This window comes from Pteronotus mesoamericanus, unplaced genomic scaffold (genome assembly GCF_021234165.1).
Source record: "Pteronotus mesoamericanus isolate MK-2021 breed Mesoamerican mustached bat unplaced genomic scaffold, CSHL_Meso_final scaffold_31, whole genome shotgun sequence".
Classification (NCBI taxonomy): Eukaryota; Metazoa; Chordata; class Mammalia; order Chiroptera; family Mormoopidae; genus Pteronotus; species Pteronotus mesoamericanus.
Window position 1 is genome coordinate 13,500,318 of NW_026555312.1, and position 10,783 is coordinate 13,511,100.

General features: G+C 40.3%; 1 pseudogene; it reads left to right on the forward strand.

The window, feature by feature from the left end:
* The first annotated feature begins 265 nt into the window (after positions 1-265).
* Positions 266-1,080, forward strand: LOC129085775 (40S ribosomal protein S3a-like; annotated as a pseudogene).
* Positions 1,081-10,783: the final 9,703 nt, after the last annotated feature.

Consider the following 10,783-nt stretch of genomic DNA (forward strand, 5'->3'; position numbering starts at 1 on the left):
CCTGGAAATTACTGATGTGGGGGAGGGAAGAGGTGCTGGGTGGAGACTCAGAGGAAGTAGAGCAAAGGAGAAAAAATGAAAAAGAGGGAAAGAGATCCAATAGTACACTCTATCCCTGTCCTAATAGCTATGACATTGTATTATGAGGTTTTGGTTTTTTTTTTTACTTAAGTATTTTTGCATAAGCCTATGAGTTTTCTAGGGCATTGGCTTGGTCATATTCTAGGTACAGAATAGGCACTCACACAATAGCTATCACCCTTTTGGTTCTCTGAGCAGAACCATGGTGGTCGGCAAGAAAAAGAGACTTGTGAAAGGTGGCAAGAAGTGAGCCAAGAAGGAAGAAGTGGTTGATCCATTTTCTAAGAAATATTGGTGTGATGTGAAAATACCAGCTATGTTCAATACAAGAAATATTGGGAAAACACTAGTCATAAGAACTCAAGGAACCAAAATCACATCTGATGGTCTCAAAGGTCTTGTTTTTGAAGTGAGCCTAGCTGATCTGCAGAATGATGAAGTTGCATTTAGAAAATTCAAGCTGATGACTGAGGATATTCAGGGCAAAAGCTATCTGACTTGGATCTTACCCATGACAAAATGTGCTCCATGGTCAAAAAATGGCAGACCATGACTAAAGCTCAAGTTGATGTCAAGGCTACTAATAGTTATTTGCTTTGTCTATTCTGTGTTGGTTTTACTAAAAACACAACAATCAGATTTGGACGAACTCCTATGCTCAGCATCAGCAGGTCCGCCAAATCCGGAAGAAGATGATAAAAATCATGACCCAAGAGGTGCAGACAAATGACTCAAAAGAAATGGTCAATAAACTGATTCCAGATAGCACTGGAAAAGACATATAAAAGGTTTGCTAATATATGTATCCACTCTGTAATGTCTTTGTTAGAAAAGTCAAAATGCTGAAGAAGCTCAAGTTTGAACTGGGAAAACTCGTGGTTTCATGGTAAAGGTAGCAGTTCTAGAAAAACTACTGGGGATGAGACAGGTGCTAAAGTTAAATGAACTGATGGATGGGAGCTCCCAATCGAAGAATCTGTTTCAAATTCAGTCTTATAATTGTGACAAAAATTCCATTGGTGTTATTTTAAAAAATAGCTGTTAAAGGGTCTATATGAGTGACTGAACAAACAAATGAGCAAATGAGAGTCCTGAAGCTCTAAAGTGGAAATAAAAAATTACTATGGATCTCATACATTGACAATTCTAAAAAGAGAGCTTTAAAAAATTGACTAGGATGCCTTTGGCCACCTCATTTTAAATGCATTATCTTTCAGCATATTTGTGAAAACATCAGTGTCCTTAGCCAATATAGTCTAATGATGTTGTCACCCTAAATATGACCACTATCATGGAGTACTCTAGTAGAAATGGACACATCTAGTTAAAATTAACACATCATGTGTGTAGCTGAGATAAAACTTTTTTTGAATTTTTTGACACTGTGAATGTATTATCAAACTCACTGTTTTCTCTTAAGTTTCGTCATTTATCAGCTAGAATTGTGATTTTTGACCCTATGAAATAGTAATGCAGTAAGGAATTAAAAGACAGCAGATTTAAGGTAAGCAAGTGTCTGTTCATGCACTTTAAAGGCAGGTAAAACAAGTTTTGTCAGCCAAATTCAGAGAAAAGTTGCTAGTGTTGATAAAATGGCAGCCAAAATCTAGGAAAGTTTCCTGCTAGCAGACCCAGAATGACCATTTTTATCTCTAGGATCAATGCTTACACAATATAAAGGAACCATAAAACAAAAATAAAAGCATGACTGAAATACATGGGTCAATTGCTCATCTTGCTTGTTTTGTAATCACAACATCAGCCATGCTCCTGAGCTTGGATTTCCATGCCTATAATCTGGCAACTTGACTTCTAGGAATTTATCCTAAAGAAATAGTCAGCAAGGTGCACAGATATTTATATACAAAGATGCTCATCACAGCATTATTTATATTACTGAAACCCTGAAAACAATCTTAATGTCCTACTCTAGGAGACCAGATAAATAAAGTGTGGCATGTCCATAAGACAAGACATTATTTTTAAAAACCATTAAAAATCATGATGTAGAAGGACATGAAAAGTTATGGGAAAGTAATCACAGTCTATTTGATGACATATTGTTAAATGAAAAGAATAGTTTGTAAAATAGTATACAACATGACTCAACTGTTTTAAAATGCCTAGGTATGCCTAGAAAGATGACTAGAATAACATATAGCAATGCTTTACAGTGGTTACTATCACCAGTGACATGAAGGGTGATTTTTACTTTCATCTTTACATCTTTCTGTTTTATAAATTTCCTACAATGAACGTGCAATCAAAAAATATTATTTATAAACAGATTACCTGATACCGGTTTTCTCATTTGTAATGTTGAAGATTATCATGTCTATACTCAATTCCCATTTTGTAGAACTCCCCATCCAATGTAGCCCGGCTGGCTACAAACTGTCACAAGGTGCTAGACCTCAGTTCAGCAAACGCAGTAATTGCGTTCTGGCTAAGAAAGAATTCAGAACCAAGACCCACACTACAAAGAAAGTCCATCTAGAAAGCCACAGAGGCCAAAGAAACTAGCCCCAGAAGAAACGGGTTCGGGAAATAAGCCACAGAGGCAAAAAAAAAAAAAAAAAAAAAAAAAAAAAAAAAGGGCCTTGGAGCCCAGAAGAAAGAAAGAGGCAAAGAAAACATGCCTGAGGGTGGGGGATGGTACAAGGCAAGGGCCGGGGAGAGAAAGAGAGCTATACTGGGTCCTCCATCCTTAGAGCTTTTATCTGGAAGTCTCAGGGGAGGATCTCAATAGAATATTCATTGGCCTTCCAGGAGTGTGTTTTCCACTGACTGGTCTTGCAAGGTCAGGGGTTGGCTGGGGTGGGGGGGGGGGGGGGCGGGCGCCGGGGGGCGGGGGGGGGCTGGGGGCGTCATTGGTCAATGCAGCTGGTCCTGATGTCAGCCATGGCTGCTCTGTCTGGTTTTGCTGCTTTTCTGGGCATGGACCTGAAACACAACTGAAGTCTAGATGTCATATGCTTAAGAGAGTGTCATGCAAGGGCTTATGGTTTCATCCATGGCTAGGCACTCAGGGCTCTCTGCCCTGGTGACCCTCTGTGCTTGGCCTTTCTATCCTACTCTATCTTGCCTCTGTAACTGCTTGCTACACTCCCAATCTACTCTGTATCATTTAGGTATCTGTTTGCCTTAGATTGTATGCTCTTTTGATGGCTGAGCTTATGTTTAACTCATTTTCATATTCCCAAAAGGAAATAAATAAGAAGTCATAAAGAAATCCTAGGTTTTCTCAAAGATCCAAACAAAATTAACCTGGAGAAATCCTGAATTCCAAGCCACTGCTGAAGATATCACTGCATCCTCTCCCCTGAGGCGGTGTACAAAGCAGTCACTAAAGTTAAAACACTACGGTAAATACAACGTGATACGTCCCATCTGTATCTGTCTAATTTACGCATACTTTCCTAATCAGAGAGTAGTCATATTATGCAGGTTTAAATAAATACTGTAATGGTGATCATTTCAATAAAACCTATATATAATCCTCATCATTACATTATTTCAAAGGTAAATTAAATCTTTTAAATCTTTTTCCAGGAAAGTTTTCTACTCAGTTAATAAGAGAATTGCTCTCCCATGAGAGATCCCTGTGTTCTTCACTGGGGGTGGAGGGCGGGAGGGAATGGGCTACCACTCTACGTGAGCCCTTGAGTGACTCTGGCTATGAAGCTGTCATTGACGCACACCTTAGGAGATTTATGAGATCTGATTGGAGTCCCGGGGACCAAGGGTGTTCCCTGGAATGCCTGCTGCAGTTTTAGGCCCCAGTGCTAATAACCCTCTGGCCTTTCATTAGGGACAACACAACTAGTCTAGACTTTGGGATCTTCCTGATTCCAGCACACCCAGCCTATCAACATACATTAATCATTGCTTTCTTATTGTTAACATGATTCAGCCTCCATGACTCATCGGCATCACACGCAGAGCAATCTCTGTTCTGACTGGAGAGGGGCAAAAGAGTTAAAGAAATTAAGAACTATTTTTTTTTTGCCTAAAGGTACAGATACACCAGCGATGAGTGACGAGAGTCCTTGTTGAGGTAAAGAACAAATGCAAGCTAATAAGAGATTGTGTGAAGCATGTGGACGGCTTCTTCCTACCATTGTCTGCATGGCTAAGTTAGCACTCAGCATATGCCGCTTAGAATTATAATTATTTTTCATTTATAGATACCTTATCCTTCCAACTTTGTTATATGCTCCAGAAGGGTAGGAGCCACATTGCTTATGTCTGGGTCTCCAGCACCTGACACTCAGCCTCAGGAGGAGGAGCCACTCAGGCGTGATAGTGGGGAATAGTTGTGTCTCTGACCGTGGCGGTGCTTCTGGCAAAACCTGCTATGCCGACCAAATAAAGGTAAAACTTTTAGAGGTGCTGTCAAGCTTGATTGCCCAGTGAAACTTCTTTGGCCTGCTAATCACTGAAAAACAGGCTCTCTCACTCATATGAGATTTCCCCTCCTTCCTGTTCTCAGCTAGAAATACCATGAGAACAGACTGTCTCACAGTGTTTTCAGATTTCCACTTCTAGTCTCTGCCAAAAGCAGGAAGTGCAGAAGTGGGCGATAATTCTTTTTTTCTTTTTAGAACACTTTATTAAAGAGTTTTGGTTGTTACTTGTTTTTCCCCTTGAACCTCATTAGAATTAATTTGAGCAATACTTTGAATTTACATAATGATTTACTTACAAGGCACACAAAGAGTTTTGTTTACCAGTGCCATTTCCCAGTAAGGTGAGGTAGTAAAAGGCACAAAGGTATGGAATAATAGAGATCAAAGGAACCTTGGGGATTTTCTACTCCGGAATTTTCTCTTTTTTTTTAATGATGAGAAAATTGAGACCCAGAGTTAGCACTTGGAGCATTTCTTGCGCTGTGCTGGCACCTACCCCTTCGTTCCTGTACCGCCATTCCCCCCTCCTCTCTGCCGTGGGGCAACACAGGCCTTTCTCCTGTCTCAAAATAGCACTACCCCAGCTCCCACATCCACCACCCCCTTATCTGCTCTGCCCTTTCCACCTCCCCACTCCTAACCCATAAGTTAACCCTTTCATCTTTGGGAAATCAGAAGTAGATAACCCTCACTAAAAGAGCCAAGAACCACTGTGTCTCTCACTATACTACTGAAAATGGAGGAAGACAGGAACACAGGAAGGAATGAATTCAAAAGAGGAGCGAAATATGAAAGAGAAAGAGCAAGAAAGGGGAGGAAGCACAGGGATATCGAGGGCCAAGGAGATCCTTTCCCTGTGACCCTGCTTTCTCCTTTCAACACCCTGCAGTGTCTCAATGCATCTTTTGGGGAAGCTGCTTCATGCAGGGCGCCATTTGGTTCTCCTTCCTGAAGATAATCGTTCTACCCCAGCTTGCTCTAATATGGCAATTTTGAAACTTTTTCATCTCATGGCACACAGAAACTAATTACTAAAATTCTGTGGCACACCAACAATATATATTTTTGCCAATTTGACAAAAAATAGGTATAATTTTGATTCATTTGCATCAGGCAGTTATTGTGGTGTTGGCTGTTGTTATTTTCTTTATTTGACAATATAAGAGAAAAGAAGAAAATGCCCCTGACTGAATAGTCAGATATTTCATGTTCTAAAAATTTGTGTGGCACACCAGTTGAAAATTTCTGCTCTAATATCATTACCACATCTGAGGACTGTATTTAAGCCTAAAGAACTAAGGGAATCCTCAGATGAGGGCCCAAGGTAAAGCCAAAAATAAGCCTTGTAGATGCTATGGGCTTAATTGTATCCCTCCCCCGCGCCCCCCCCGCAACAAATTAATATATTGAAGCCCTAACCCCCAATGTAACTGTATTTGAAAATAGAGTTTTTGGAGGTAATTAAGGTTAAATGAGGTCATAAGGGTAGGTTAGGCTTGATGGACTTACATAAAAAGATAGTTCTCTCCCTCTCTCTTTGTCCCTCCTTTTCCCTCTGTCTCTTTCTGTCTCTGAGAATTCACAGAAGAAAGGACATATGAGGACAGACTGAAAAGGGGGTCATCTACAAGCCAGGAAGAGGGCCCTCACCCACAAATCAAACTGACCAACACCTTGATCTTTGATTCCCCAGCCTCTAAAACTGTAAAAAATAAATTTCTGTTGTTTAAACCACCCAATTTGTGATATTTTTTTATGGCAGCGCTTGCAAATGAATACATAAGTTATTGATAAAAGCCAGATTGTGACTTTTTTCTATGACACTCTATGGGTTCATGGCTGTCTATTCCACACCAGCTGCACACACCTTGCCGGTATGATGATTTCTCAACATAAGCTGGTCTCTCAAGTAACAGATCTAAATTGAATTGTCATAGGTCTAAATGAGGTGACAGCACAGTAAAAGGTTACAAAAAAGGCAGGTGAGCATTCATTAGCGGTTCCCATGATCCTGTTCATTTCTTCAGACAAAGGTAGATTTACTGTGAAGCTTATGCAACATCAGCCTCAGGGCACTATGCTTGCATGGGCCCTTCCTATGCCCTGAACCTAATTTAGTATTCATATTTTTTTAATTTTTAAAATAGTCCTACTGCCCCCCCCCCCCGCAAAAAAATCTCACCCTTGCATCCAACAAGTATTCATTATGCCAGACCATATTTTTCTGGCTCCAGCAGAGATGGATGAGAATATAATAGGGAACAAGGCAAGGCCATCGTGGCAAAAGTAAATGAGTTTCAGGGTAAACAGATTGTTTGTATAATTTAGGTATAACGAATCAAAATACATAATGGAGGGTAGAAAAGGAAGATGAGTTTATATCCACTTCACAAGGACTTCATTTGCTCCATCACGCCCCCAAAGGCTCTGACAATGCACATGTTTCAGCTGGAAGAAACCATTGTTTATTGAGAGCTTGCTGGGCTTCAGGTAAAGTCCTTGGTATTTTGCATATATTATCACAACCATTTCCTATAACACCCATGTGACATAAGCATTATTATTTCCATTTAGTGAGAACACGGAAGCTCAAAGCAGTTAAATAATATGACCCACGATGGAGCTAACTTTATATGCAGGCCTGCTTGACTGTGCAGCTTCCATTTAGCCAAACCTTCCACCAACAAACCCCCACAGGTAAGGGAGGAGCTGATGAAGAAAGCATAGGGACAGGGACACTCAAGCCTCCTAAATTATTACTGCACAATTCTCCAAATGTCATTCTCTGCACACTGCTTTTATGTACAGAGGGTCCCATCTCCCGGTGCAGGGTGTGGTGGTAGTGGATGCACACAGGCTTCGAGCATCGCCATGCCTTTGATTGCTGGGTTCCGCGGCTTTTTCTACTCCGTATACAGCTTTGGGCTCTGTCAAATTTGGAATTTTACGTCCATGAACCCACTGGATAGTTATTCATACTTTGGATATCTAATGTGATAAAAAAGAAAACCATTCAAATTTTGAAAATTTTGGAACTAATTTAATCATGCTAAACTATAAAATCCTCCAAAAAGCCCTTATGTAAGTTCTTTTGTGGAGGTTTCCTTGTGCAGACAAAAAAAAAAAAAAAAAAAAAACCAAACTATATTTCAAATGATCATAAACCACCCTCTCCTTTGGCTGTGAGTATATCAAGAGATACTAGTATGACATGTAGTTTTTCTCCTTTTATCTTCTTAAAAGACCAACCAGAAATCCAATGTGAAAAAAAGCTAATGTGATACTAAGTTTGCAAATTTAAACTATGAGTTCTGTAGTCAAGACATGTAAAAGTTTCCATGGCAACATTAGCTCTCATCTTTAGGATTTTCAGTTCTATTAAAGCTATCAAAATTATACTTTTGTATATACAAGTGTATATACAATGTGATCAGATTTAAGGTTGAGGCTTATTTTCCATACTTTAATTATAAATGATTCTTGTTATGGATTTTCATACCTGTTTCATGAGTACTTTGCGTAAATGTATAGTATGAACAGAAGATTAATTTCTTTTATTCTTCCCTCAATCTTGTCATCTTTTACATTCCATCCTTTAATACCCAGGATGCTAAGAAGCAGAAAGGGAAGCGTGAGACCTCCTTCAAGCACACGAGGAACTCACCTTGCAACAACCATGGTGCCACCTCCATACACAATGCAAAACCAACTTCTTTAGGAAGATAAGACAGGGAAAGGCAGGGATGGACAAACTTTCTGCCAATCGCCATAGAATGACCTATTCACATTAGCTGCCCTCGCAATGGGTTTCCAGATCACTTGTAGAGCTGAAAAGGACACTGGCTTTGCCAGTGGTCACAGTCAGTGAGCTCCAAGACAAAAAAAAAAAAAAAAAAAACTCCTCAAACTAAGCCTGAGTAGAGAATCTAGTAAAATCCTGCCTCAGCTGGGAAGGGTAGTTCTGCTCAATATTTCATGAGGTATCCATAGAAAATCACACATGTAATGAACATTTCTTTGGGGGAAAAAAACCCTTAATAATTGTAAATTCTTGCTCACAATGTGGATGGTGTTGATTTTTCCCAAAATGAGTGAAGCAGATGGGGATGGCAAGGATGCCGGAAGATTCCCGTGAGTTCCCTTAATATGAAACAGTTTGGACAGTTGGGGACATCTGGAGTAAATGTGGGGGAGGGAAAGGAAACATTTCTTCAATGCACTTTTCCTCTGAAATAGTATCGCAGTGTCACAGACATGCAGAAACCCTGAATGAAACAGACAAGTGGATGTGGCAGAAGGCTTAGAGTGAAACCAGCCTGCAATGATCGGGCTATTTTTAGCTTTCCACTGAAGAAAGCAGCTGTATTCAGAAAGGCTGTCACTCACTGCTTGTGAGACCAATTCGTTCTGTTCCAGGGTTCCAGCATTCATCACCAGTGAACTCCTCGGGGATCCTCAGAAAGGAACCTGGAACAGCCATTACCATGGCTTTGGGGTTTTTAAAGGAATTTAGAGAAGGTTCTTACGAATCTTAGTTTATAGACCTATTCGAACCAGAGAATCATAAGCTAAATAACAAGCTGTTTCAATACCTTTCTGGTGCAAACTTGGTCCCATGCAAATCAGTTTCAACATCTTAAGAAGCCAAGGGTAAAATTCTGGCTTACTCTTTTGATGACCTAAGGGACCAGTCTGTGTCTCTTTCATTCTGTTTGGCCTGAGATGCTAGACAAAGAAGAGAGAAAATAGTAGACATTTCCCAGAAGCTGAAAGGCAAGCACTGAAGAATGACCCACAAGAACCAAGAAGGAGCAAGAGGGCAATTCACTGTTGTATGAAAGAGGCATTGAAGGAGTCTAGGTATCCTGAGTGAGAAGGCTGCTGTCTGAGCTCCTGATGGAGTCAGCTTTCAGCATGGGTCCTGCCATGGGGGCTGCAGCAGTCTATGTCCTCAGGTCTCTCTACACTATGACATTTATGCATCAACCATACGCAGGCTTTTGTGCAACACATTGGCCTCCAAATATGACTTTCATTAAAACTGCTCTTATTTAGCAGCAGAAAATGTCTTCTTATTTCTAAATATTTAACTTGCTGGTAGAAATTGCCCCTTATGTTAGCAAGAACTGGCGAAAATGCAATAGCCTTGCAAGTGTCGGTCATAGATCACACCCACAGGTCCAAACCCTTCTTTGCCTCAGAGCAACGGGAGGAGGATGGCAAACAGGTAGTGGACAGAGACCCACAAGCAGTAATAAGGATGGGGGCCTAGCAGAGACTGTAGTTCCTCTTCCCGTGCACCAGGTGGCATCCTCTAATGTAAATGTACCTGGATTCAATGCATGAGAAGACACCCACGCCTCTCAGAACTAGATGGGCCTTTGCCAATCATCAGCACATATCCCCAAGTTCAACTCAAACAGAAATGAGTTTGAAAATTCTTCTAGGTTAAAAAAGAAAAAGGGAGTGGGAAATATTGAGGAGGTAAACAAATAAACAAGCAAACAAAATCATCAATAAGTGCCACAGAGTAATGTCCAATGTTGGCCTTTCATTGCCTGTAAAATGAGAGTTTGATTCCACGGTACTAAGTTTCCTTCCAGTTCTTAAATTTGGACATAAGAGATAATGGATCTTCCCTAAAAGTTTCATTTTAATGTGTCATCATTCTCATTTTGTGAAAATTCTTTCTCTGTCTCAGTGGGTCTCAGCCCTGGCTACATTGGAGTCACCTGGGGAACTTTTTAAAAATATGAACGCCCAGACCCAAGCCCAGATCATGTAAGACAGGATCTCTCAGGTGGCGGTACCCAGACCTCTGTATTTTATAGCTGCCTCACCTGCTCAACTTCAATTCCTTCCTGTTTCTTCCTCATATACTCAGTAGCCACTCAGGACACTTACCAATAGCCTCATTCCTGGTCTAGACCCGTACTCTACTGCACCGCGCATTACACAGGCACTTAGCCACGCATCACCACTGAACACAGGACATGTGCCTCGTCCATACTGAAATGCTTGATCATAAAATAAATAGTGGGCTTCTAACACTTAGTGTGAAGAGAATAAAATATCTCATTAAAATAATTTTATATCGATTACATATTAAAATAACATTTAGGATACATTGGGCTAAATAAAATATATTGTTAAAATTATTTTACCTGTTCTTTTTTATTCTGTTTAAGGTGGTTATTAGGAAATTTAGAATTGCTTATGTAGCTCACATCTATTTCTATTGGAAAGTACTGTGCTAGACATACTTTAAGCTACTCTCATTGGGTTGGCCAAAA